We start from the raw sequence: 26,326 nt of genomic DNA, 5'->3' as shown, positions 1-26,326 counted from the left end.
CTTTTTACATATTTTTCCATTTTGGTAACGTGACAGAATATTCGTCAATAGGAAAGATCATCTTTTATTTCATAGTTTGTTATAACTTTTCAGTATGCAAATATATAGTATGTGAGCCTCTACTTGCACTCTTCCCTCAGGCCTTGCAAATTATAATCATGACCCCAGTCAGAAAGTTTTGGGAACTGTATTAAGATATTTCAAAAATTCCTAAAGTGTGATGAAATTTTGAGGAGTCTATCAATAGAGAGCATTTGGTTTCTGCTTCCCTGTATTTTTTCAGTGCTTGAGCAGGGACAAGCCTTTTCTCTGTTTTGTTTTCCTCTCCTGGCATCTTACCTGGCACCCCAGCCATGGGGGAGCAAAACAGAAAACATCTAACAGTGTGAGAGCTTCAAGAACAGTTGCCACGTGAGTCCATAAGGCAAAGTTTTGCACTCTTTTTAAAAAACAGATTATAACTTGGAGAGTCAGTTTGAAATACATCATAACCAAGCTGTTTCTAAAGATTAATTTAGTATTTTATGTAATATCACATATGTTTTTGAAATCATGGTAAAGACACCTGGAATCATAATATTCTTTCAGTGGCAAATGTCATATTACGTTTTTAGGGCATTACGTCAATTTAGTATTTCACGTATTATTAATAATGCTTCATTACATAAAATTATTACTAAACTGGCAATTAAGTGGATGTGAAGGATCCATATGCTAAACTGCTCATAACATTTCAATTATGAATTTCACATCAGATGTCTTCTAGTGTACATTAACAACATTGACGAACAGTTTCTTTGCCAGAACCACCAAAATGAACTCTGCTTTGTAGCATGTACTATTGGCATAAAGTCATTTTGTACATTTTCCTGGATTTAAGGAAATTAGAAATGGAAGCAGCTGATGAAGCAGCTAGTCCTCTCTCCTGGTAGCAGTAAAGCATTTGTTAATACTGTAATCAGCTCTCTCTTGAATGTGTGAAGCCTTGGGGGTGTCATTTATGCCTCTTAATCGACTAAGAGTTGTTTTCTTGTTCTTTGATTTACATTTTCCCCATAAAGAAACAAGCAAACAAACAACAGTGATTCCATTGTTCCTGACTATATGTTCTGTGCTCATTTTTGTCCCTAACTGATTCTGACTTTGGTTATTTATAAATCTAGGTGGTGTCACAGTAGGGTGTTTCTGCTTAGGGCCTCACCTTGAGTACAAAACCCATGGATGTTTTAAAGAAGGGGCTGGTACTTATCATTCCAAATTGAGACTGTATTGACCAAGAAGAGTACAGGTGATTTTTTTTTTTAAGATTTTATTTATTTATTTGTCAGAGAGGGAGAGAGCGAGAGAGCGAAAGAGAGTGCGCAACCAGGGGGAGCAGCAGGCAGAAAGAGAAGCAATCTCCCCACTGAGCAAAGAGCCCAATGCAGGACTCAATCTCAGGACCCTCAGATTGACCTGAGCTGAAGGCAGATGCTTAACCAAGGCACCCAGGCTTCCCAGTATAGGTGATTTCATTTGGACTCCAAAGACAGCCATTCATGGATTCAGCCCCTCCCTTTGTTCTCCTGTAACAGTGGATAGTAGAGTCATCAATCACAACCTGATTTTAGGGCCTCTTCTAAAAATTGGGAGGTGAATGATTTTAGATATTAACACAGTGGAAAGGAATTTGCCCTCTGATTTCCTTCACACACCCTACGATGAACACTTTCATAAAGCAAATATACCTCAGGTCTTCCATCCTCAAACTGTACTGCATAGTAACATAATGGGTAAGGTCAGCAGGCTCTTAGGCCACTCTTCATTTGATGTATGGCATCTTATTGATGGTTCCATGATTCAAGGTTGAGACCCCTGGTGCAGTTCATTTGAAAATGATCAGGTTCTAAGCTAAATAAATGTTTTTCCAGGGTAACAGTGTATTAATTTACAACTAGAGTTTCACTTCCCTTGAAAACCAGACTACGTGGTCTCCTCTGTCAGAGTATGCCTTACTTAGTTTCTAGGAGCTAGAGAAGTTTAACCAGTAACCAGAAGATTGTATTCATTCAACGTTTATTGAGCCTCAGTAAAGTGCTAAGCCCTGAAGATGCAGCTCTCTGCTCTCTGCAGCTTCATAGTTTGGTTAGAGTGGTGCTGTGTTTTCATATTGTATGCTCAAGATACAGTAAAGATAGAAGGGCTGTGGGCCATTCTGCTGTGATGAAGGTAGGAGTTGAAAATTGCTCTACTTAGGAAGGGATTGGTCAAGAAGATCTGAGTTAAGGCAATGAAGAATAAGTGGGTGTTTACCTAATAAAGATAAAAAGAGTAACAAAGGCAAAGAGAAGATATAGCAGGACACATTCAAAGACATGTAGATAGTTCAGAATGGCCTGAACACAGAGAACAAAGGGTAGAGCAACAGGGCATGAGGCTAAGAAGGTGGCTCAGGATGCCCTCATGGAGTATTGTCTGTGCCTCACTAACAAAGAAAAATTATCCTTAAATGCTAAAGTCTATGAAAGATGCTATTGGCCCCAATTCTTCACCCTTCTCTGTATCCACATTCTTTGTTGTGTGACTTTGCAGTTCTTACCAAATGATAAAAAGTGGGTTTCTTTACTTTTGACTTTGGCTGTGGCCAGGTGACTGGCTTTGGCCAATACAGAGTGGTGTAGGTGACGGTGTTGTATCTACTTCAAGCTAAGGCCTTATAGGTTTCCATTTCCCTACTTGTATCTCTATCACTATGAGAAGGACATACGCAGGCTAACAAGATGAGAGCCATATGGACCAGAGCCAACTCATGCTAGCCAAGGCCAGCATAGGCCAGCTAACCGCTCAGCTGACCTCTATAATTCATAGGCCAAATAAATGCTTATTGTTTCATGCATCTGAGAATTTTGTGATTGTTTGTTTTTCAGCATTTTATGGCATTTTCTAACTGATATAAACCCACTAAAGGGCTATAAGCAGAGATGTAACATGCACCAATTTTTATTTTAGAATATTTGTTTTGTCTCAGTGTGATGGATGGGTTAAAGGGGGGCAAAAAGGAGCCTGGGAGATAAATGAGACTATTGTAATAATCTATAGAGAAATGCCAGGAGATTGAACTAGGCCTTTTGGCCATGGGCAGGGAGGTGAGAAAAGGAATTAAGATTTTTTCTTAAAAGACTTTAAATTATGAAATATTTCAAACACACAGAAAAATTCACAGTTATATAACTGATGCTCACGTGACCATAACCCAGCTTTAACATAAGTCAATATTTTGCAACTTTTTAAAAAGAAATGTAGCCTTGTCCCTAATTCCTCCTCCTTTCTTTCTTCTGCAGAGATAATCACTGTTTGAGGTTGGGTATATTATTTCCATGCATGATTTTTAGTTTTTAGATGCATGTATGTGTCCATAAACAACATACACTATTTTATAGATTTAGAATTTTACATATCATTCTATGCATCTTTTTACAACTTGCTTTTCTTATATTATGTTTTTGAGATTTATCTACATTGGTACATGAAGGTCTAATACATGGAGGAATTTAGAGATAATGAAAAAGTAAAAGTTAACAATGTGAAATGCAAGAGAAAGGAAGAAATCTCAGATAACCACCATATTTCTGGCTAGGGTGATCATGTGAATTATAGACAAGGATGAGAAATACAGTAAAAGGAGCAAGTTTAAAATGAGGGCTGGAAAATATTGAGCTCAGTTTGAGTGGGGGTGGTGTGCTTACTTATTGGGGCCATATTGATGGAATATGCTGTGGGCAACTTCATTTGAGGATTGCTCAGGAGCATGTTGTGGTCTAGAGATAGAGTCTTACCATTTTACCATAGTGACAGCAGTTACAACTATTGGAGTTGGTTTCTCATGCAAGAAATGCATGCTGAGTGAGCAGAACTTTGTGCCACAGATATTAACAGTTGAGGGCAAACATCAGACCAACAAACAGGGCTCTTCTTACATCTTTCTTAAGAATATTCCTTCACACTCTCTTATCAGGGAAACATTTTTGAGCTTACCTATACATATTCACATTTACTTATGTGTAAATGATATACTGGTACTATGAAACTAATTTATCATATGCATTATAAAAGATACTCCAATATAGAAATTTTAGATGAATTATATATGCAATATATAAAAATAAGTGTTCTAATATTTCTATGCCACTCCTCAATAGATTGTGTTATGTACTCCCTGAAGTGCCCCCCCACTTTTGAAGTCCCTGATTAATATAGGTCATCTGACCTCCTCTTTCATATGGGAAAACATGCTCTACATTACCATTATTCTGAAAGTGGCAGTGACTGTCCCTTTTCAAAATATTTAGCACATGTGAAAACACAAAGTTAGAAATATTAAGAATTTAAAATTACTTGTGCCATGTGAAATGAAGATTAGAAACACTTTTTTTCACTAACCTTCCCCCTCCCCACCCCTGACAATCCCTAATTCCTGGCAACCACTAGTCTGTTCTTAATCTCTATAATTTTGTAATTTTGAGAATGCTATATAAATGGAATCATTTAGTATATGACCTTTGGAGATTAATTTTTTTTTCACTCAGCAGAATGCCCTTGAAATCTGTCCAAGTTGTTACATGTATCAGTAGTTGGTTCCTTTTTATTGCTAAGTAATAATCCATGGTATAGATGTACTACAGTTGTTTATTCATCTATTGTAAGACATTTTGGTTGTTCTAGCTTTTGGCTTTTATGAATAATGGGATATGATAATGAACAATTGTGTATAGGTTTTTATGTGGTTATAAGTTTTCGTTTGTTTGGGATAAATGCCCAGTGTGCAATTATTGAGTCATATGTTAAGTGTTTAATTTTTTAAGAAACTGCCAGGCTTACATTCCCACCAGCAATTTAAGAGATAATCAGAAGCTCATTTTTAACTGGATTATCTATCTAGGGGGAGCTGACTTATGTGCAGAAGTATACAGCTTCTTACCTTGCTTTGTAACTTACCAACAAACACAAAATGAGTATCAATGAGTTTGAGTAAAACAAAATTTTCCTCTTTAGTAATGATTTCTATGAGTGAATGATTTCCTTAGCCGAACCTTTTCTACATTGCCTGTTAATAAGTCTGATCCTTTCAAATTGAGTTAGTATATTTTTTCTCTCAAGGAAAGCAACCCTATCTATTTGAAGTACAGGTGGTTTTTCTTTAAACTTAACACTGATCAAAGTGCTTGATGTCCCATTTGTCCTATTCTTAATACTAATTAGATCCCCTAAGTCCAGGCTTTTGATACCAGTATATTGTCATGAAAATGCTAGTACTACTTTCTCTTTCTTCTTCTAAAAAATTTAATGCCTAGCATCTCCAAAGATAAATAAATAGGCATTATTTTTGTTTATTTTTTTTATCAAATTTATTTTTAAACAATTAACTGAAATTCTGGAAATTAAACTTGACATTCTTCAGGAAACAAAGACTTCAAGTGACAGAGATTCATTGCAGTTAAAACAAGAGCCCACAGGGATGCCTGGGTGGCTCAGTCAGTTAAGAGTCTGCCTTTGGCTCAGGTCATGATCTGAAGGTCCTGGGGGGGAATGAAACATGAGAGACTATGGACTATGAGAAACAAACTGAGGGCTACAGAGGGGAGGGGGGTGGGGGAATGGGATAGGCCGGTGATGGGTAGTAAGGAGGGCACATATTGCATGGTGCACTGGGTGTTATACACAACTAATGAATCATCGAGCCTTACATCGAAAACCGGGGATGTACTGTATGGTGACTAACATAATATAATAAAAAATCATTATAAAAAAAAAAAATGAAGGTCCTGGGATTGAGTCCCACATCAGGCTCCTTGCACAGCGGGGAGCCTGCTTCTCCCTCTGTCTGCCACTCCCCCTGCTTGTGCTCTCTCTGACAAATACATAAATAAAATCTTTCAAAACAAAAACAAACAAGAGCCCACAGACATCATTCTCTTAAATTTGATTTAAAGTGAAAAGTTTCAGTGCTTTTCCTTCTTCCTAGAAATGAAATGGGGGGTGCCTGGGTGGCACAGCGGTTGAGCGTCTGCCTTCGGCTCAGGGCGTGATCCTGGCGTTATGGGATCGAGCCCCACATCAGGCTCCTCTGCTATGAGCCTGCTTCTTCCTCTCCCACTCCCCCTGCTTGTGTTCCCTCTGTCGCTGGCTGTCTCTATCTCTGTCAAATAAATAAATAAAATCTTTTAAAAAAAAAAAGAAATTAAATGCATTCAGATTTCTTCTCAGCCCAATTCACACAAAAGGTCAGGGCTTACTTCTCTATCGGACTTCAGTGGGCTTGACTCATAGGTCTGAGTCGCAAATGAATCAGCTGAGCTAGAGCCAGAAAGGCCTGTACTTTTGAATGGAGAAAAAACCTCAGAGCCCAACCCACCATCAGTACATGGAACTTAAGGGCTCATATACAGGAAGGGATGGATGTGGACAGAGAGTTCAGGGAGCTTCTAAAGCTCAGGTTTGCAAGATTCTGGTTGGACTGAGGAGTCCAGACCACCTTGACCTCTCTTCCCTTTCTCCTGCTCTGTGGCCAGAGAAGATCAGAAGTCCAGAGGTAGAGCCCTACAGAATATCAAGAAGCTGACGAGTTTTTAGCCTGGATGGTTAGGGTAGATTAGGTTATGGTAACAGATAGACCCAAACATGTAATTGCTCAGCACAAAGGAAATTGATTTCTTGTTCACCTAACAGTACAATAGGGCTGGAAAATAAAGGTTGTATAAAGTAAAAGGGATATGTGGCTGTGCACTGTGTGGTCACTTGGGATCCAGGCTGATGATAACACTTCCATCTTTAAAACCTGACTTTCAGGTTAATATGAGGGAGTGTGTGTGTGTAGGTATATTTCCATCTTAGCCAGAGAGGGGGAAAGAACATGGAGGAATATGTAGGAGGTTTTTATAGGCCAAGGCAAGAAGTGGTCCATCCACTTGTACTCATGTTCTCCTGGAGAGAGATTAGTCATCTGTCATCTTTCTTCCCCACAACTATAAGGAAGTCTGGAAACGAGGACCTCCTAGTATGTCCAAAGAATGGGGGGAAGGCTTTTGTTGGCCGGTCAGCCAGCAGTCTCTACTGCAGAGCCTCTTCACTCAGTTGGTGTCTGGGCTGGCTTCTCATACAGTGTAAAGGGGGCTTGAGGGCTTGAGCACAATGACTCTGTAGCACAGGTGAGGACTTGTTTGCAGAGAGCAGGTAGAGTTTCCTTTCCACAAGGAGCAAGAGAGGTGAGAAGTGTCCTAGTAGGCTGATTTCTGTCTGTGGACAGAATGGCTGCTCTCTGGAGAAAAATTTCCTACCCCTGGGAAGCTAGGCAATGTTTCGTCCAGAACAGAGTATCACTTGGCAAAAATGAGTTCCAGAGGGACTGTAGAATGTTTGTTCCCTCTGTGTGACTGCAGGAGTTGGTGATGTGAAGTCAATTCAGTTGTACAAAGGAGAATGAAACAGTCATATCTGTTTTTAAAGGAGCCCAAGCATCTAACTCTCTGAAAGTGTAGGGTGTCCTTGAAGTAAGTTCTTGCTGACCGATCGCAGAAGCCCTGGTGGGGGGTGGGGGGTGGGGACTCTGATTGCTACAACGTCAGAACAGGAACACTTGCATAGGTGCACTGCTTTATTACAGACCCACCCCCTGTAAAGGTAAAGAGCTGATGCGGAACCAACATGTGCAAATTTTCTTCCCCTCTGCCCTTGGCCCAAGGACAACTGCTCAAAATGGGATTAATTGGGATTATGGGGGCTTTGGCTGCTTGGCTGCTACTCAAGGATGAATGCTTAATTTATGTCTCAGTGATCTTGACTCCTGCCTGATTAAACTGACTCACTTAGGCCATTGTTTGCCAAGGACTTTTCTTTCAAAGGAGTAGCTACAGGTGGTGCTTTCATGTGACAGACTTTTAGCTTTGATACTGTATGTGGCTTTAATGGTTTGCTGCAGTACCACCTTTCTCTCAGAAACAACTAAAAGCACAGATAAATCCAGTGGGTTCTCCTCTCATCTCTCAGGGCTTTTCTTGTGATACCAAATGTCAACAGGTGTGATTGTTCAAGAATACAGAGAATGCATGCGGAATTATTACTGGACAAGAAAAAGGAGCATTTGTTTGGTAAATATCCACCAAGCAGGGATGTTAACATTCAGAGCACCTCACCTCCTCTTAGCAACCCACTCCTGTGAATCAAAAGGTGCCCCTTGGCAGCCCCCCAGGCTAACTGTGGCATGGAGTTGGCTGAGATGGGGCCATGCTCCCACTTCCCTCTGCTGTTTCTACTAGGATGTTTAGGGATTGGCTTTTGTGTTAGATGAGAAACTCAGTGTCAGGTTTGTTCCAGCTGGACCAAACTCTTGTTATTTGAAGGAATAGGAATGATGGGCAGTTTCTCTTCTACTGGGATTAAATGAAGGCTGTCCACAAACCTGAACTGATTTGATGGTTTTAGCCTGTTTGACTAGTGGAAGTTGGTTTATAAATACATAAAGAAGTTTTTTGACTGACTTGATGTTTTCTTATTGACTTGGCCCTTGCGGTCAGTCAAAAGAGCCAAATTGATTTGGGCAAACCCAGAGTGCAGCATACTCTCAGGCTTTATCCAGAGGCCACATAAGCATCTTCAGAAGCAAATAAGCTCTTTGAGTGCATAACTAAGTGAAGTTTTCTGTCCAGAAGGGGTGTGTTACGAGAAACTGTAATCTTGACTTTTGTGTGTAGTTAAAATAAGGATTTTGGTTTTGATATACTAAACTAACATGACAGGGACTTGTACATTAGCCGTGTGACATTTAATTTAATTAGTTAATTCTAGAAACTTGTTTTTTAATATCATACATTGAGTACAAGTTACTACAGAGATTATGAGCATCCTCATTCTGTATTTGTATGTTATTATTTGGATTATACTTGGAAAATGTCAAATGTATTAATAATATTTCTCCTAGTGTCATATAAAAAAGTAGCTACAAAAATTAATTCATTAAGGCAAAAAATCTACTGTATTGTATTTTGGAAAATAGCCAGTGTTTGGGTTCAAACTCTGCTTTCAACCAGGATTCCATGTTTAAAGAAATTCATGGAAAATGTAATTATGAGCATATTATGATGTTAATTAAAAATTACTTTAAACTTTATAACATATTATCTCCTGAAAATTCTCTTGATAAAATTTAGGATTCAATCAACTGGGGAGTGGTGATAGTAAAATTGATTGAGTAACTCAATCTGAATATTAGAGAGTAACAGAGATTCTAGGGAAATAGATAAATGAGAGCATATGAGTTTAAGAAAGAAAATCAGTCAACTCCATCAAACAACTTAAAAGTTAGAGAGAGGGTAAAGATGTTGCTAGGATTCAGAATTAGCAGAAGTGAGGGATGCCATCTGTCCTGAAGTTTGATGAAGCCCTTCAGAGAAGACTCACCAAGGTAAGAAAATATGAAAAATATGAAAATATCTCTGGAACATTGGCTGGGAAATGACCTCATCACTTGCCTCTCCTAGGGGGATTGTCATGGTACACCCTCCCCTGCTGCATAGAGCCTTCCAAAAGCTGGACAGTTTGCAGATTTCTCCTACTGCTGTGCATGGAGACACAGTCATACCTCAGGATGTAATAGCTGGCAGAGACCCATAGAATTTTCCAGTTTAACCCCGTCTTTTATAGACAAGAAGACTGGCCCAGAATGAGGAACCAGCTTGCCTGGAGTCACACAGAACATTATTCCCGTTGCCCTTACTTGATTTACTGAGAACTCACTTACCCTGCAGACATTCTATCCACATTTAGGAAGTAAAATTATGTGGCTCTCTTACCACCACACAGGAATTTTATTTAGCATAATCATTCTAAAATTACATATTACTACTCCTGTCTTTAAGGAGCTTCTCTTGATTAAAGTGCTCCTCTAACACTGTATTCCCTGATGGAACCAAACACCTTAATTATATATATTGCTTGAAATTGTTCTCTGGTTATATTGTGAAAGCCTACCTGGTTTTACCATCTACTGAACTAGCTGTCTATGGGCCAAGGACCAGGTACTCCTATTTCTTTGAATCTTCGCCCATTAGGAGCCAATATTAATAAATAAATATGCCATTGATGATTCTAGGTACTCCAACACATAACCATTCTCTAAGAAGTCCCACACCCCTATTTATTGAAAGTCAGGGGATGTGGCAGAAAGCCTTGTAAAGTATTTTTTAAGAAGGTTTGATAGATATCAGAAGCCCCTTCTGCAAAATTTGGTTTTGAGTTCACAATAAAGCTGTGAATTTGCCTTACAATGTCAGTAAAAGAGATATATCCTTAGAAGATTAAAAAAAGGTAATAAAATTTCTGGTTTAATTAATGAATATTCCATTCCAAGATACTTTGCATAGAAGTAAATTTTGAAGAAATTAAGAAGAGTTTCTTAGGCAGGACATTTTGTTTATTTTTGGCTTTATTTTATTTTATGAAATTGTACTAGAAACTTGAATCAAACTTCAGGCTTTGTATTCAGGCCTGGCTGAATTATAGTCCCTTCTGGACTTCACATCCCAGCAAAGCACCCCTCAGCAATACATCCAGCAGCAACCCTTTCTGTCTCCTCACTTCAGTAGCTAAATATTTGCTAAATGAAATTATGAAAATACCCACTTCTGGCCCAAATTCTTATGGCCAGAGTAGGGATTGAAGCACCAGGTCATGTAAAATTTTATTAAGGTCCTCAAGAACCACATTAGGAACATGTGAGGAGACATGTGTACACTGTTTCCAGACTTATGAGGGGAACATAAGACATCAGGTGGGAAGAGTTGGAGAATTTTATCTCCATTCTGATCTCATACCTATTCTAAATATCAACCTATTTGGTCATTTAATTGATTATGTAATTTCAGTTTTCTCCAGGTGTTACCAGTAATTTCTCAGCTTTCATTTCTCAACTATAGCCCAGATCCATTACAGAGGCAGTGTTGGAATTAATCAAGATAGCCTAGGTTCTGGAGGCAAGTTCATGCTATGACCTTGGACAACGTGCTTATTCTCTCTGGGCTTCAGTTTCCTCACCCAGGAGGTAGTAATATTACTACCTTATAGAATTACCATGAATATAAAACTAAGCAGTATATCAAAGCATTAGAAAAGCCTGGCATAGGAAGCTCTCAACAGATATTAGAGAAACATCATTATTTTGACATTTGAGAAGTGTTGTATGAATGGTTGGATATGTTGACTCCAGTCATTAGAAGCAAGGCAGCCTAAAAAATAAGATTTGATTTCCCTTATATTAGTACTTAGACATTAATTTTGCAAGCTGAAAAACATTAACCTAATTGCCAAGAAATAAAAACACTCATCAAAATGGCAGAAACAGCATAAACCATAGATAATATCTTTGTGTAATTTTTTAAAAATTGGTTATAACAAAATTGCTTCTTTTCCTTACCCATATATGTAACTATGCTGATTTCATATAAACTATATCAACTTTAATGTCTTTTTAGTATTGGCAAATATGTAACAGTCTTCAACATGAATGAGATTTCTAAGTTTGTGTCTTAGCGTGGAAAAAAAAGCAATTCTTTTCTTTTTTCTTCCAAATCTTTACTTAAATTCTAGTTAGTTAACATATAGTGTAGTATTGGTTTCAGGAGTAAAACTTAGTGATTCATCACTTATATCTAACACCCAGTGCTCATCACAAGTGCCCTTCTGAATGCTAATCATCCTTTTAGCCCATCCCCCACACAACTCCCTCAATCAACCCTGTTTGCTCACTATAGTTAAGAGTCTCATGGTTTGCCTCCCCCTCTCTCCTTCTTTTTTTCCCCCTTCACACACATTCATCTGTTTTGTTTTCTAAATTCCACAAGAGTGAAATCATATGGTATAATTCTTTTTTTAATTTCTCACTTTACTTTTTTGCCTAGTTTTGACAAAACATGTGGCCCTAGACAAGTAGAGAATGTTCTGCCTGGTAATGCAACTCAAAAATCTAATGAGCTGATGAAGACAGAGTTTGAGTCTTCACATTGTGAGGTTCTATTGACTTTTCTTCAGCTTTGTCCTTTATCCTCATCTATATTTTAGTTTGTAACAAGCCCTCAGAAGGCAGGCCACTCATTAGCAATAACACAGTAGATAATTACATTCAGTTGTTACTTGGTCTGTGCCACCATTGTCTAGCTTATATTATGCACCGTGACAAGTGCTGTATAGAGCAAATGAAAGATGCCTCAGTGCAAGAAAAGGTTACGTTATAAACGGAGAGCATTTTGAAATGGCCTTATGATCAGGCAAAAGCACTATGCCAGGTGTAGCTGAACAAGGAAGAAAGCTTCTCTAACAACAAGCACAGGCCCATCTGGGAGGGATGCAGGAGGGAGGTCAGGGGGAAGCAGAGAGAGCACACACTGCAAAAGTGACTCCTTGTCATTACTTGGAAGGATACTATGTTGAATAATTGGTTTTAAGGCTATGATGAATATTAGAAGAGGCACTGTGAAGGTAGGCAGTTGAACTTCCAGAGAAGGAAGTCAGGGGGTAGCTCCTGATTTTAAAATTAAAATCCCTCCTCCCCCAGCCAGCAGTTTCAGATATCGCCTCCAAGCTCACCACCACCTGGAAGTTAGAAAATGCTCATACCTTTGGACAGCAGACTTAAAGGCTGAAAGAGGTGGGATCTCTTTCTGGCCTACTAGTAAGTTTGGAAAAGTTGAGAGAGATGTGTAAGGTAATATGTGTAATAACCAGTGATGGTTGGTGATTGTTTTTGTGGGTCTTTTCTTAAATATTCTTCTAAAAACAATTACCCAGGATGCTAATCACAACAAAAAAAAGACATTTCATGTGCAAAAGACTAACTGAAGGTGTAAGTAGGAGACTGAAGAATCATTGCTAGCTGGTTGCTTTATAAAGTAAGCTGGTGCTTCAATGAAATGTGATATTTATCCCCAGAAATCCGGAACTTCTTTGTTCATATGCCTTATTTTTCAAGAAAGGCTTTGATCCTATAGCAGAGGCAGCAGCATTAAGTGGCATGAAGTTAGCCTGTGACATTCCCTACCTCTAGGGGTCAAAGAGCCTAACATTGTAGATGAATTTCAAAGGGGGCTAGATAATTCCGTGGCAAATATTAACGTTTGCTGTCATGCATATTAAAAAACTGGTAATCAAATCTCATGCCTCAGAGAGTGAACGAATTGTGCCAGGAGCAAGCCTTCCCCTCACCCCTACTCCTACCCCCCCCCCCACCCATGCTTATAGAAAACATGACCAATTTGGTGGGGAGGGAAAATACTTTTGTCTTGGGATACCTCATTGAGATCACACAGTCCTCTGTGGCTCAAGACCTCGGTGGGAAGTGGGAGGTCAGAGTGATGAAAGTCAGGTTTCTCAGCTCTGAGATAGTGGCTGCCACCCTGGAAGTTTCTCTGGACTGACAAAACTTTGAGATCTTCAAGGAAAGACAAGATTTGACAAATGGCCTCCTGAGTCTGGTCAAGTCTTAGGCTTTTTCTGGAAGAGACAACCCTCTGAAGAGTCAGAATCCCTGCCCTCACCATCATTTGAAGTTCAGCTTCACTGCCATCTTAGGACTGGCCATCTCCATTTTCTGTTTTCTTCCTCTCTTCCCCCTTCTGTTTTTTGTTTTTGTTTTCGTCTTTCTCTCCTTTCTTCCTCCGTAGTGGGAAGGAGCCTGTGTTTCTGCTGCTAGGTGAATGTCCCTTAGAAGCTGCACAGGACCCCACTGCAAGAGGTCACTGGAGAAGTCACCTCTTCCAGGCCTCAGGCAGGAGACTTAGAAAGTGGGGCTGAAGGTAGAGTGTGGTGCCTGGTGACCTTGGGACATCAACGCTCTCCCCACTCCAGGATCTTTCCTCTTGCACTCTCTGCTTGATCCTTGCCCTCGGCATACTGATATGCCCTAACATTTCTCAAACAAAACAAAACTGGTAAGAAATCCCTCTAGCCCCCGTATGCTCCTTAAGCTATTCTCTCTCTGCTCTCCTTCAGAGCCAGACTTTTCACAGGAGGCATTCAGAGTGCTGTTTCTTCTCTTCATGTCCCATTCTTGGCTCTGCGGCTCTCTTCTCACTTCATCCCCCAGCCTCCACTCTTGTCAGTGTCATAAACAACTTGTGTGTAGTCCCAGTTGGTGAACACCTTTCAGGCTTCATCCTACCTTACCTCTCAGAGTGCAACAGACCACTCCCTCCTTCCTAAGTCTCAATTTTTCTTTATTTCTGTCACACTTCATTCTTTCAGTGTTCTCCCCAGTTCTTTCACCAGTTCAAAGGTCTGGGCCCAACCCTGGGTCTCCTCTTAGCATTTCATACACTCTCTCCCTAGGTGATCCCACCAGCTTGCTCCTTTAATACCACCTGTGTGCCAAGGACTGCTAAATGTGTATTTAAGTTCCAAACTCTTACATCCAATGACTTCTTTTTCTTGGATGACTCAGAGGCATCTCAGTTGCAAGATGCCCAGACCTGAACTCTTCCTGTCTCCATTGCCTATATGCTGCCTTTCCAAATCTTAGTAAATCAACCCATACTCCCAGAAACATGAGTCATCTTTCTGTCCATCTTGGTGTGTATCAGATTCATCACCATGTCCCATAAGTTCTGTCCCTAAGTTATTGCACAGTTTCATTCATGTCCCTCTGTTTCACTTCCCCATGAAGTGCAAGCCACCTCATCTTCACCTGGACCACTGCAGTGCTTCCCAGCTGGTTTCCTCACTTCGGCTTCTGCCCCTTTAGATTGAATCCATTCTTAAATGGAACACATTCTTCTATTTGAAAGTAGAGGCATCCTTTAGAACATAAATTCCAATCATAAGATTTTGCTGCTTATACTTTTTCAGTTGCAACTTGCTATGCCTGTAAGAATTTGGTCCTGGTCCATCCTCCATCTCCTTTATGACTTTTTCTAATTCCCTCTGCTGGGGCCCCTTAACCTCATTTCCCTTCCAAGCTCTTCCCTGTCTCAGGCCTCCACAATGCTGATCCGTCTGCCTGGAATTCTCTTTTGCTCACTTCTTGCCTGATTTTTATCACTTTTTCTCAGGTCTCAGTGTAATTATCACCTCTTCATAGAGGCCTTCTTTCCTTGACCTCTTAATCTAAATTGCCCCCAATTATGCTCTTTCTTAGGTACTTGTTCTTTTCCTTCATTTATTACAATTTATAATTATAAATATTTTGTGTATTTACTTGTTGACGGTCTTATCTCCCCATAAGTTCCATGAGGTCAAGGATCATGCCTGTTCATCATTATAACCTGGATTGTAGGCTCGGGCCTGCCACCTACTAAGTGCTCAGTATGTATCTTTTAAAGAATGCAAACTAGTCAATCCAAAATCTATAAAGAACTTATCAAACTCAACACCCAGAAAACAAAAAATCCAGTCAAGAAATGAGCAGAAGACATGAACAGACATTTCTCCAAAGAAGACATGCAAATGGCCAACAGGCACGTGAAAAAATGCTCAAGATCATTCAACATCAGGGAAAAACAAATTGAAACCTCACTGAGAAACCACCTCACACCAGTCAGAATGACTAAAATTAACAACTCAGGAAACAACAGATGTTGGTGAGGATGTGGAGAAAGAGGAACCCTCTTACACTGTTAGTGGGCATGCAAACTGGTGCAGCCACTCTGGAAGACAGTATGGAGGTTCCTCAAATAGTTAAAGATAGAGCTACCCTATGACCCAGCAATTGCACTATTAGATATTTATCCAAAGGATACAAACATAGTGATCTGAAGGGGCACTTACACTCCAATGTTTATAGCAGCAGTGTCCACAGCAGCCAAACTATGGAAAGAGCCCAGATATCCACCCACAGATGAATGGATAAAGAAGATGTGTGTGTGTGTGTGTGTGTGTGTGTGTGTGTGTGTGTGTGTGTTGGAATATTATTCAGTCATCAGAAAGAATGGAATCTTCCCATTTGCAATGACATGGATGGAACTAGAGAGTATTATGCTAAGTGAAATAAGTTAGTCAGAGAAAGACAAATATATGATTTAACACATATGTGGAATTTAAGAAACAAAACAGATGAACATAGAGGAAGGGAAGGAAAAATAAGACAAAAACAGAAGGAGACAAACCATAAGAGACTCAACTCTATGGAACAAACTGAGGATTGGTGGAGGGGAGGGGGGTGGGGGATGGGGTAACTGGGTGATGAGCATTAAGGAGGGCACTTGGTGGAATGAAGAGTGTTATATGCAACTGATGAATCACTAAATTCTACTTCTGAAACTAATAATACACTATATGTTAATTAAATTTAAAAAAAGAATGCAAACTAGTCAGGTCGTAACTGACGAGTGCCACACAAAAGGGGAGGGAGGTTGTCATCATCAATAAGAGCACTTAATCATCTCAGCATTTTAGGTAGTGTTATTATTTTCCTGATGTACCCTAAAATAAATTATTGTGCCCTTCGTAATTTTCAGTCTTGGATGACAAAGTTCCTGAAAACCAGGTTCTTCTCTTAATTGTTAAATGTGCTGCTGTGTTCTAGCTACCTAGATGGATTTGCAAAAACTTGAAAATCAGCTAATAGATAAGCACTCATTGAGTACCGACCCCTGAGATAGAGGCCACATGAGCGCAAGGCTCACAGGGCATGACTAGCCCAGGCAAAAAGGAAAGACAAAGTCACATAAAACAACATATACAAGATAACACATGTCAGCCCCAAGTCACATGACACGACTGTTCTGTACAAATATCCTGCAGTCATTGCTCTTCATGTGTGCTGGTAAGGTGGTATGCTAGAAAGAGCTGGGTGTGAAGTGAGGGCTCTAGTCCTATATTGGTGAGACTTTGGGCAAGCCACTTTATCACTCTGAGCCTCAGCTTTCTCATCTGTAAAATGGGGATAATGATACCTCCACTTTCTGCTTCACAGAAAAGGAAGAGAAATCACTTTATTAAGCATCTTCTCAATGTTAGGTCCTGTATTAGACAAGGTACCATACAGTTCTTATTATAGCCTTTCAAGAGTCATGAAACTCTTATTTCACAAATGAGATGGGGGCTCCAGGAGGTGATACGTAATGTGTCCAAGCTCATAGCGACTAAGAAACAAAGCCATGATTAAAACTCTAGTGTGACAGCAGATTTTATGCTCTTTCTACTCCTGTCCAAGGTAGATGTAAGGCTTTATAACTGGAAGGTACTATACCAATGTAAGGTATCATTACTATTTTATGAAAAGCAGGTCAGTCACAGATGAACAACTATCTTTGTACTTGGTACACTGTGCCAGAAACAAGGGGTGTTATCAAGGAACATGTTACTAAAAAAGTAAAACTAAATGTGATCTTTTCACTCTTTCTCAAAGATAGTATCACTAGATTTCTTTGACTAATATGTTTTACCATAAAATCAAGCAGTGATTCTGTGTATTTTAAATGTAATTTACACACCACCTTTTTTTTGTTAGGGATGCAACTATGTTATAAAATGAGAAACACCTGCATGTGGGGCCCATTTTTGAGTGAGCAGTGAGCTGCTGTCATAGCAGTTAAAACTAAAATGCCTTTGTCAAAGTGATTTAACAAAGTATATTTGTCACATGGAATCCTTGACACATTTATCAAGCTTGTGTGGACTATCTCAAAACTCTAAGAACTGGCTGACTCTAGCTAGCTTCCCTATTGTGTGCACAAATAAGTCCATTTCTGCAATACCCTGTAGAATCTTCCCTGAGCTATATTCTCTAGTTGGAGATGACCCCACCGACCTGCTCCCAAGTGCAAGGGCTTTAGATCTAGTAAAGGTAATAGATTTGTTCTGCTACAGAATCAGAGAGGTGACCATCTATACCAAACCCTCACTTACAGAGAAGGATGTGGAGGGCCATTGGGGTTAAGACATGGACAAAGTCACTGAGCTTATCAAGTGGCAGAGCTAGTAGTAGGATGAAGGACCTGCGATTCAGCCAAGTGCTCCTTATTGCCAAGAGTACTGTTGTAGACATGACTGAAGTTCACTAAAATTTCTGATTCTCTTCTTTCAGGCATATGGGAAGATTGGCCTGAGCTTAGGTATGGCAGTGTGACTTGTTTGGCCAACAAAATGTGAATGGATTTTTGTCACTTCTGGTCAATAGCATTTAAGAGCCATGTTGTAACTTTCCGTGCTCTCTGCCCTTGCTGTAGTGAATCCTGAAGCTTTGTATTGAGACACTGACTTAATAAAATGATAGCGCCTCTGTCAGCTTGAGTCTCTGGGTGACTATGGGATACAGAGTCTCCCAACTAGTCTCCTTCAGATATGCAGTGTGTGAAATTTCAGCATAGCATGACTAACCTCTGCTATTACATGTATACCATGACAGGATGGACCAAGGTGCAGCATAGTGTTTGTGATCATGGCAAAGCTACATCTCTCATTAAAGAACAAACTAGGACCTCTTTTTTGTTCACTGGGGATAGTAGCAGAGTGGACTTAAGGTCAGAGAGATCTGGGTTCCCATCAGAGCTATCTCAGGGCTGGTGGTGAGGCCCTGGGCATATCACTGAATCCTCCTGAGCTTCAGATTCTTTATCTGTAAAGTAGGGATGACAATTTCAGCCTTATAGGATTGTTGTGAACATCACTTGTCTGGGATAGATCATAGTACAGCTTAAAAATGTTTGTTGGGAAAAAGAATGTTTGTTGGTTGATTCCATGTGTGGAGAACCTGTCCATGGACAAAAACAAAGAAAAACCCTAAAACTCCTGTCCAGTCTTTTCTCAACCCCTTTGGTTTAAAGGAATCTCATTACATAGAATTTCATGGGGCCTGAGGGCCTGAACAGTTAGGTTTCCTTAAAATCCAGGATCTCTTAATAGATCAAAGAAGGTGTTACAGTAGACTTGCTCTGCTTTCTCAATTCCTACTGGATACACACGACTGTTAAAATAAAAACAAGATGATGAAAAGGAGGAAGGTGGCAATGATTGAACAGAACTGGCACATTAAAATGTTTCCTGGTTAGGAAAATGGAAGTAACTGGAAGATTCTATGAACCAGGCTCTTAAAAAGTGTTTCTTTTGAAGTCTAAGCATCAAGGTTTGGGGGTAGACTTCTTTTTTCCAGCACATGGTTATTGATGAACTGAACTATAAAAATGAATTCTCTAGTAGCAAGAATTCCTTGATTCAGAGAGGAATCTGTATCTAGGTTTTTGTTTATGGTGAAACCTTGAAATAGAGTCACTATTTATGGGAATTATTCCCATCATGTTTAGGAGAGCCTATTAACCTCATTAAAAATTCAGAAGTAAGTTTTCCTGTGGTATCCGAGTGCTCATTCATGCCAAGCTTTAGAATGGGTATTTTCTTTCTTTCATGAGGTTCTTAGCCATATAGATTCATTTCTTACTATGTAGCTATATAATTAGAGCTAATACGGGCCACTTAAACATTTTCTTTAATTTAATGGCTTTGAAGTAGAATTTTTAAGGTCAAAAGAAATTTGAACACCTGGAATCTAGTTGAAGTCTTGGTGGAATACATATATAAATATAAATATCTCATCTTGCTTTATTTTTTTAATAATTTTTTATTAAGTTATGTTAGTCACATACAGTATATCCTTAGTTTTTGATGAAATGTTCCATGATTCATTATTTGCGTATAACGCCCAGTGCTCCATGCAATATGTGCCGTCCTTAATACCCATCACTGGCCTATCCCAGTCCCCCACCCTCTCATCTTGCTTTTAAAAAAAAACAACAACAACAAGCAAGGTTTGTGGAAGAGATCAGGATTCTGAGAATGGCATTCATAGCCTCCACTTCAATTTTAAGCAGAGGAAAATGCCACAAATTCTGATCTTTTTTATAAAGATTTTATTTTTAAGTAATCTCGATATCCAGAGTGGGGCTCGAACTTACAGCTCTGAGATCAAGAGTTGAATGCTTTCCCACTGAGCCAAACAGGCACCCGTCACAAATTCCAGTCTTAACCTAATTAGATGGTTGGGTGGATTTATGGGGGAAAATGTTTAATTATTTTTAAAAAGTCACATAGGGTTTTCTAAGGAAAACAGCTACCCCATTATTGTCTGGCTCTCTCCCACTCCAACTTTCCTTACCGTCTCGCCGTCTTCCTTTCTTCTAACTTTATATACTAAATAACAGGTAACATTGGGGTGGTTTTCAAGAAAAAAAAATCATTTCCAGAACCTCAAGATTCAAGATGTAAATTCCTATGTTGTTAGTTTAAGTATTTGATTCCTTAGTTCTGTTTCCTGCTTCAGTAAAGATTTGACAGAATTACATGGCCAGGGTTTCAGGAGTATCTTGAGAAGTAGGGCAGAAGTCTTTTTCTTGTGAACCCTTAGAGCCTTCATTCCAGGTTTCCAATATTAGACACTGTAAAAGTTACACAGGAAAGAAAATTTTTAATTCACACTAGGAATCATTTAAATGGTCTCCTAACTTAGAAAGGCAGTTGCTTTTATACATGTTAGAACCCTTGAAGGCAGAGGAGGCAAAAATCTGGCTAGGGGAAATCATTTTGGACCTAATTCTTGGCTGGCACGTTCCCAGCACATCACACAGCAACACCACTGAACAGAACATCTTTACTGCTCTGTGTTGCCAGAGAGAAGAGCACACACCAACACTGCAGAGGTCCCAACCAGGCAAGATGTGGGGGTGCCAAGAAACTAAGGCAGAGGGGCTTGTGGATGTAGCAGAAGGCACTGTGCTGGTCCTGCTCCCAGGCAGAGCATAAAACGTGGATCAGAGGCATGATAGCTTTGGATAGCAGCTCCAAGGGATGCTGCTATGAGACACTGGGCACATCTATGGTATGTGGCTGTGACAACATCAGGATGTGTATTAAAATGTAATTTTTGTAAACAAGAGACAATGTTGATGCATTCACAGGAGGACCTGATCCAAAACCCAAGCCATCCCATTATCACACACAGTATCCTGCAAATCCTAGTCAAATAAAGTTAAGCTGCCTTATTTGCCATCATAGAAACAAATCCAAGACTGCCCAAAATGTTTTTCCCCCATGCCCCTCTCAAATATCAACAAAACCAAGTTGATTGTCTTTGTTTGAATGGTTTAGAAATACTTTCACTTTCAGATACTGTCCACTAAGTCCTTTTATAGAGCAGATTAAGTTGGACTTGGTTGATCAAGCAAAATTGCTGATCCACCTTTAGCACTCAATTAGCCAGGGGTTATAGCTCCAAGAATACACAGACATATGGATCAGACATGGGGACTTAAACCTGAATTGCGAGTCCAAAAGGATTTAAAGCCAACTGTATCTGTTCCGCAAACGTCTAAAGAAGGGCACATAGCCCAAAGGGGAAAGTCCCTAGAAACATCGGTTATTTGGCCAGGCCCTCCTTGTGAGGTTGTGATTCAGTTCTCTGGAGGAAGAGAAGAAAAGACATGATCCCTTTTACTAAAGGAAATACCCAGAATTATGGCGGGGAGGCCAGCTCTCAGAGTGTGCAGTTTGGTTTCCTGACATGGATCTTCCTTAATTAAGTTGGATTTGGTTGATCAAGCATTGTTGAACATCCTCCTTCCCCCATGACAGAACAGTAGTGATAACCCTTGAATTTGTGTAGGACCTGAATTATTTATTTTACTAAGTCCTTTGTAGTAATCATATCTCTTGATTCCCCCAACAACACCTGCTATGCAGGTAATAATCATGCAGGCCAAGCACATGTTTTACACAGAGAAGGAAGTGCATCCTCAAGACTGGATGTCTCAGCAAGGATTTCAGACTTCAGGGCTGGTGCTCCTTTTCAAGTCTACTTGAGCCTCTCAAGTATTCATCAAATAACGTCTTCATTAAACAGTTCTAACCCAGAAGGTACTGTGACAGAAACATTTTTCCGTGCTTTACCATTCTCCTTAATGACTAATACTTCTGCCAACTTTTCTCCATGATTTTCTAATATATTTCAACACAAAGAGCTTATACAAACCTCTTCTCTAGAATAAAGTGAGTGGCAGTGTTGGTGGTTTTTCAGCTTACGTTGGATACAAATATATTGACTGCTAGAGCGACCTTCCAATCATTGGACTGTTGACTACAGCAACCCCCTTCACGTTCATGTTAGCAGTGGAGTGTTGCTTGTGACAGAAGATATCTGGGATTGGAAGGTAGTTGTTTGTTGACCTGTGTGATGAAGAGGCACACTTTCATATGTAGAGCAATGCTGCAATGATTTGAGGGTTTTCCCCTAGTTCACAATTACTCTTACCTTACTCAACCATCTACCACAGGGCTTGAAAGCTGTATTTGGTGCTCTCCCCTCATTCCAATGTGTATACTTTTTGGAAGAAGAGATTGAAGTGGAAAGCAGTGATACTCTTCCCATCACGTGGGTCTCTCCCACCACCATCTCCCCTGCATGGCCCATAAGAGGAGAAAGAGAGAAACCTTAGGTAGGCCCTACTCTGGACTCATGCTTGAGTCCAACTTGGTACTTGATGGGCAAGCACCTTGTGTTCCCTAAGGTAGACAGGTTAAAATCAGCATCATTGTTACCCTCTAGAAATGGGTGAATGCTGATCTTGGGGCCATCAGAGCTAGAGCCATTGCTCTGGGTTTCCTGTGCTTATTTCCTCACTGCCGCCACCAGCATTAAGCCCCTTCCCTCCTCAGTTTGTCATCATCTTGTTATCATAAAAATCACATCTCGGTTTGGGCTGCAGGGCTCAGATAATGCACAAGCACCATGTTAAATGTTATGATGTGAAACACCATTTATTTCTTCAACAATTCATTCCAGAGTTGGGGCTGTGGCTTTGCAAAATTCTTTTTCTGCCTCCTTCTCCCTGGCTCTTTTCTTCTCCCAAATCCTTTTCTCTTGCGCTCTTTCTCCTATTGACCACTTGTTAAATCTTTTTGTTTGTTTCCCCCCTTTCTCCTGGGACCCTCCGACAGGCAGGCTTGCCAGATTCATTTTCTGATCAAAGCTGTTTGATTTGGTCAATTTTGCCACATTGGAGACGTTCTCTATTACAGAGATAAATAGCTTTGGGCTAACTGTCAACGAAAACTTGTAAGCTAATAAATTATTCCAATTTCTTCCCGCGGATTTCTCTGGAGACAGCCCTAGGAAATACACTTTTTGATTAGTAAATTTCTCTGTGTGTGTGTCTGGACATTCAAATGTGTCGGCTTTGATTAGCACCATTGCTTTTCAAGTCGACGTTGGCTGAGGGGCTGTCAGTTGCAGGCAGCCCTGATGCATAATGCATCAACTGGGCCCGGAAACAGGAGGCTCTTCCAAGGCTGGAAAGGTGGGAAAATTGCCCTAACAACCCCGCTGGCTTACTCTGCACCAAAGGGAGCTCAACTTGAAAGTCTTGACAAGACTTGCTTCGGCTGCAGTGGAAGCCACCCACGCCGAGTGGAGAGGGTTGAAGAGACCAGGGCCATGGGCTGCTAAGAGCCAAGGCCTCTGCTTCCATCTGCTCTGGCCACCACCTCCTCCTCCCACAATTTCACCCCTGCATCTTCACCCACGCCTTCCACTCCATCATCCTGGAATCCCTGGGCAAAGGCCAGCCCCTTCTGGGCAGGCCCAGATCTCTCTGTGCCTCCCCTTGGATTCCGGTTCGCCGTTTGTCTAGTTAAGGGCCCTTGGGTTGTTATAGAAACAATATTTTGGCTATAACAAATCAATCGGTGCGTGTGAACACAAACATACAGATCATTTATCAACTGCAAAATACCCTAAATTATGACCTTTCTAAAACCTATCAGAAGGGCGAGCGAATGCATAACGTAAATTAAACTTTGAAGGGTCAGCGGTTTTTACTTTCACTATTCATCTTTCTTTCACCTTATAGGTTTAAGAACAAGAGGGCTGTGTAATTACATTTCAATGGGGTGCAGCGGTTCATTATTCCCGGCTATACCAATCTGCTGCAACATTTCCAATGCAGTCAGGTACATTTTAGCAGATATTAGTTGGTGTAAGACCATACTTGCTCTTTGGGACTGATAACATCTTTTAATGCATAACAGTGCTATCATCTCAATTTAGAAAAGGCTAAAAGGGTGAGGGTTTTTTCTCAGATCAATACAGTTGTTCATATTTTATAAAGGTGGTAAAGCCTGTCTGATAATTCTTCCCAGATATTACTTGCCCTTTGCCTCCCAGTTGCTCCCTTTCTCTGATTACCATTTCCCCATCTCCACCACCCTGTGTGGTAGTAGACAGGGTTTTGTTCTAGAGCCCACTGCTCTGATGGAAATGGGTAGCTTTCAACAGAAAACACTTTCGCTGCCAATTATCTGGCTCTGGCAGCAGTGGTGCCATGCTGCCGAGTGCACAGACTTTGAAGTTGAAGCTCAGCCATGAAAGGTCTGGTGGTAGAACCATCGTGCTCTGTCTACCTGTGGAGCCAGAAGGCACCTTCAGAAACTATTGCTGTACTTTGCTTCAGGATGTGCGGGCATGGTGGGGTCAACAGAGTCAGGTTAAGGTGACTTCATATCCTAAAGAAATCCTATAGGGTAGAATCCACCTTGAAAGTCTTCAAGTAAAAAAGCCAACCCAGAGCAATAGGTAAAGTTGAGTGCCATTTAAATCGAATATCCATATATATAAATCGACAAATATTCAATTAAATATGTAAGAATATGTATATATACATGTATGTCTATGTGTACATGAATGCATATATACGAAAATCTACAGATAAGGGGCTGGGGAAATGCGTACCATGTGGCAAAGTAGTTATGTCTTGAGAGGGGAATGAAAGAGGATTATCACTTTCATATTGCTGGAATCTTTTACCCACAAGATTATACTCATATTTTATGAGGTGATAAGAAAAAAAAAGAGAAAGAAAGGGAAGGAAGGAGGGAAAAGAAAGAAAGAGGGAGGGAAGCAAGGGAGGAAGGAAAGAAGGAGGAAAGAAAGAAAAGGAAGAAAGAAAGAGAGGGAGGGAGGGAGGGAGGGAAAGAGAGGCAAAGGAAGAAAGACAGACTTCTTGATTTCTTTCTTTTTTAATTTAAATTGTAAAATACCATCTGAACCTTTTTTTTTTTAAAGATTTTATTTATTTATTCAACAGAGATAGAGACAGCCAGCGAGAGAGGGAACACGAGCAGGGGGAGTGGGAGAGGAAGAAGCAGGCTCATAGCAGAGGAGCCTGATGTGGGGCTCGATCCCAGAATGCCGGGATCACGCCCTGAGCCGAAGGCAGACGCTTAACCGCTGTGCCACCCAGACGCCCCTGAACCATTTTTAAGTGCAGTATTAAGTATATTCACACCGTTGTACAACCAATCTCCAGAACTTTTTCATCTTGCAAAACTGAAACTCTGTACTCATTAAACAGCTCCCCATTGCTTCCTCCTCCCAGCCCCTGGCAACCACCCTTTCTTTCTCCTTCTATGGATGTGAGTACTCTAGGTACCTTATGTAAGTGGAATCATATAGTATTTGTCTTTTTGTGACTGGCTCATTTCACTTAGTATAATGTCCTCAAGGTTCTATAGCATGTGTCGTAATTTCCTTCCTTTTTAAGGCTTAATAATATTTTATTGTATGTATATACCGCATTTTGCTTAGGCTTTCATCTGCTGATGAATACCTGGGTCACTTCTACCTCTTGGCTATTGTGAATAACGCCACTATGGACATGGGTGTGTAAATATCCCTTCAAGATTCAACTTTTAGTTCTTTTATATATACCCAGAAGTGGAATTGCTGGATCATATGTTAATTCTGTTTTTAATTTTTTGAGGAAAGGGTTCTTTCTTAAAATTTAAAAAAGAAAACAACCTTTACTAATGTTATAGACTCACATATGGTTTAGGACCTAGCTAGTTAATTGTAATTCCACACGTAACGTAGCTAATGTGGTGAGAGCCAAGCCTTATCCTTGCTTGATTAGGAGAGCAACCCAGGACTATGAGAAATTATTCACTGGAGCAGCTCCTAAAAGCTCTGCTTTCTGTTAAAATAATTCTTATGAGTGAATATATTGTTTGGGCTCCCTGGATTCCTGAAAGGCAGATCAGTAATGAGAAGTTAGAGAACTCTGTCAGAGGCATGCCCTGAGTTAGTGGGTATGGAGCTCGGATTGATCCAGAGCACAGACCACTAGATCACACTGCCTCTAGCTCATGTGAGGTGGTGACCATAAATGGCTATTTTCCAAATGAGTGATGTTTGCCAAATTTAGGCCCCAGCTCTCAACCCTGTAGAACTGTGTAAGTAGATAGAGGTAAGAGGGCCCTTTCTAGTGTTGACATGAATTTTTTATTTTTAGTAATATGTCAGACCTGCATCTTCCTGTTGAGAAATGCT

The 26,326-nt window shown here is 40.2% G+C and overlaps 1 long non-coding RNA gene across 1 annotated transcript in view; it reads left to right on the top strand.

Annotated features, from left to right (window-relative positions):
- LOC130542729 (uncharacterized) overlaps positions 1-26,326 on the top strand; it is a 158,955-nt gene that overhangs the window by 78,077 nt on the left and 54,552 nt on the right. The window lies entirely within an intron of this gene.

The sequence above is a fragment of the Ursus arctos genome, unplaced genomic scaffold, assembly GCF_023065955.2.
Source record: "Ursus arctos isolate Adak ecotype North America unplaced genomic scaffold, UrsArc2.0 scaffold_5, whole genome shotgun sequence".
NCBI lineage: Eukaryota > Metazoa > Chordata > Mammalia > Carnivora > Ursidae > Ursus > Ursus arctos.
Note: the sequence above shows the minus strand (reverse complement) of the source record. Positions and strands in the feature narration are given on the sequence as shown.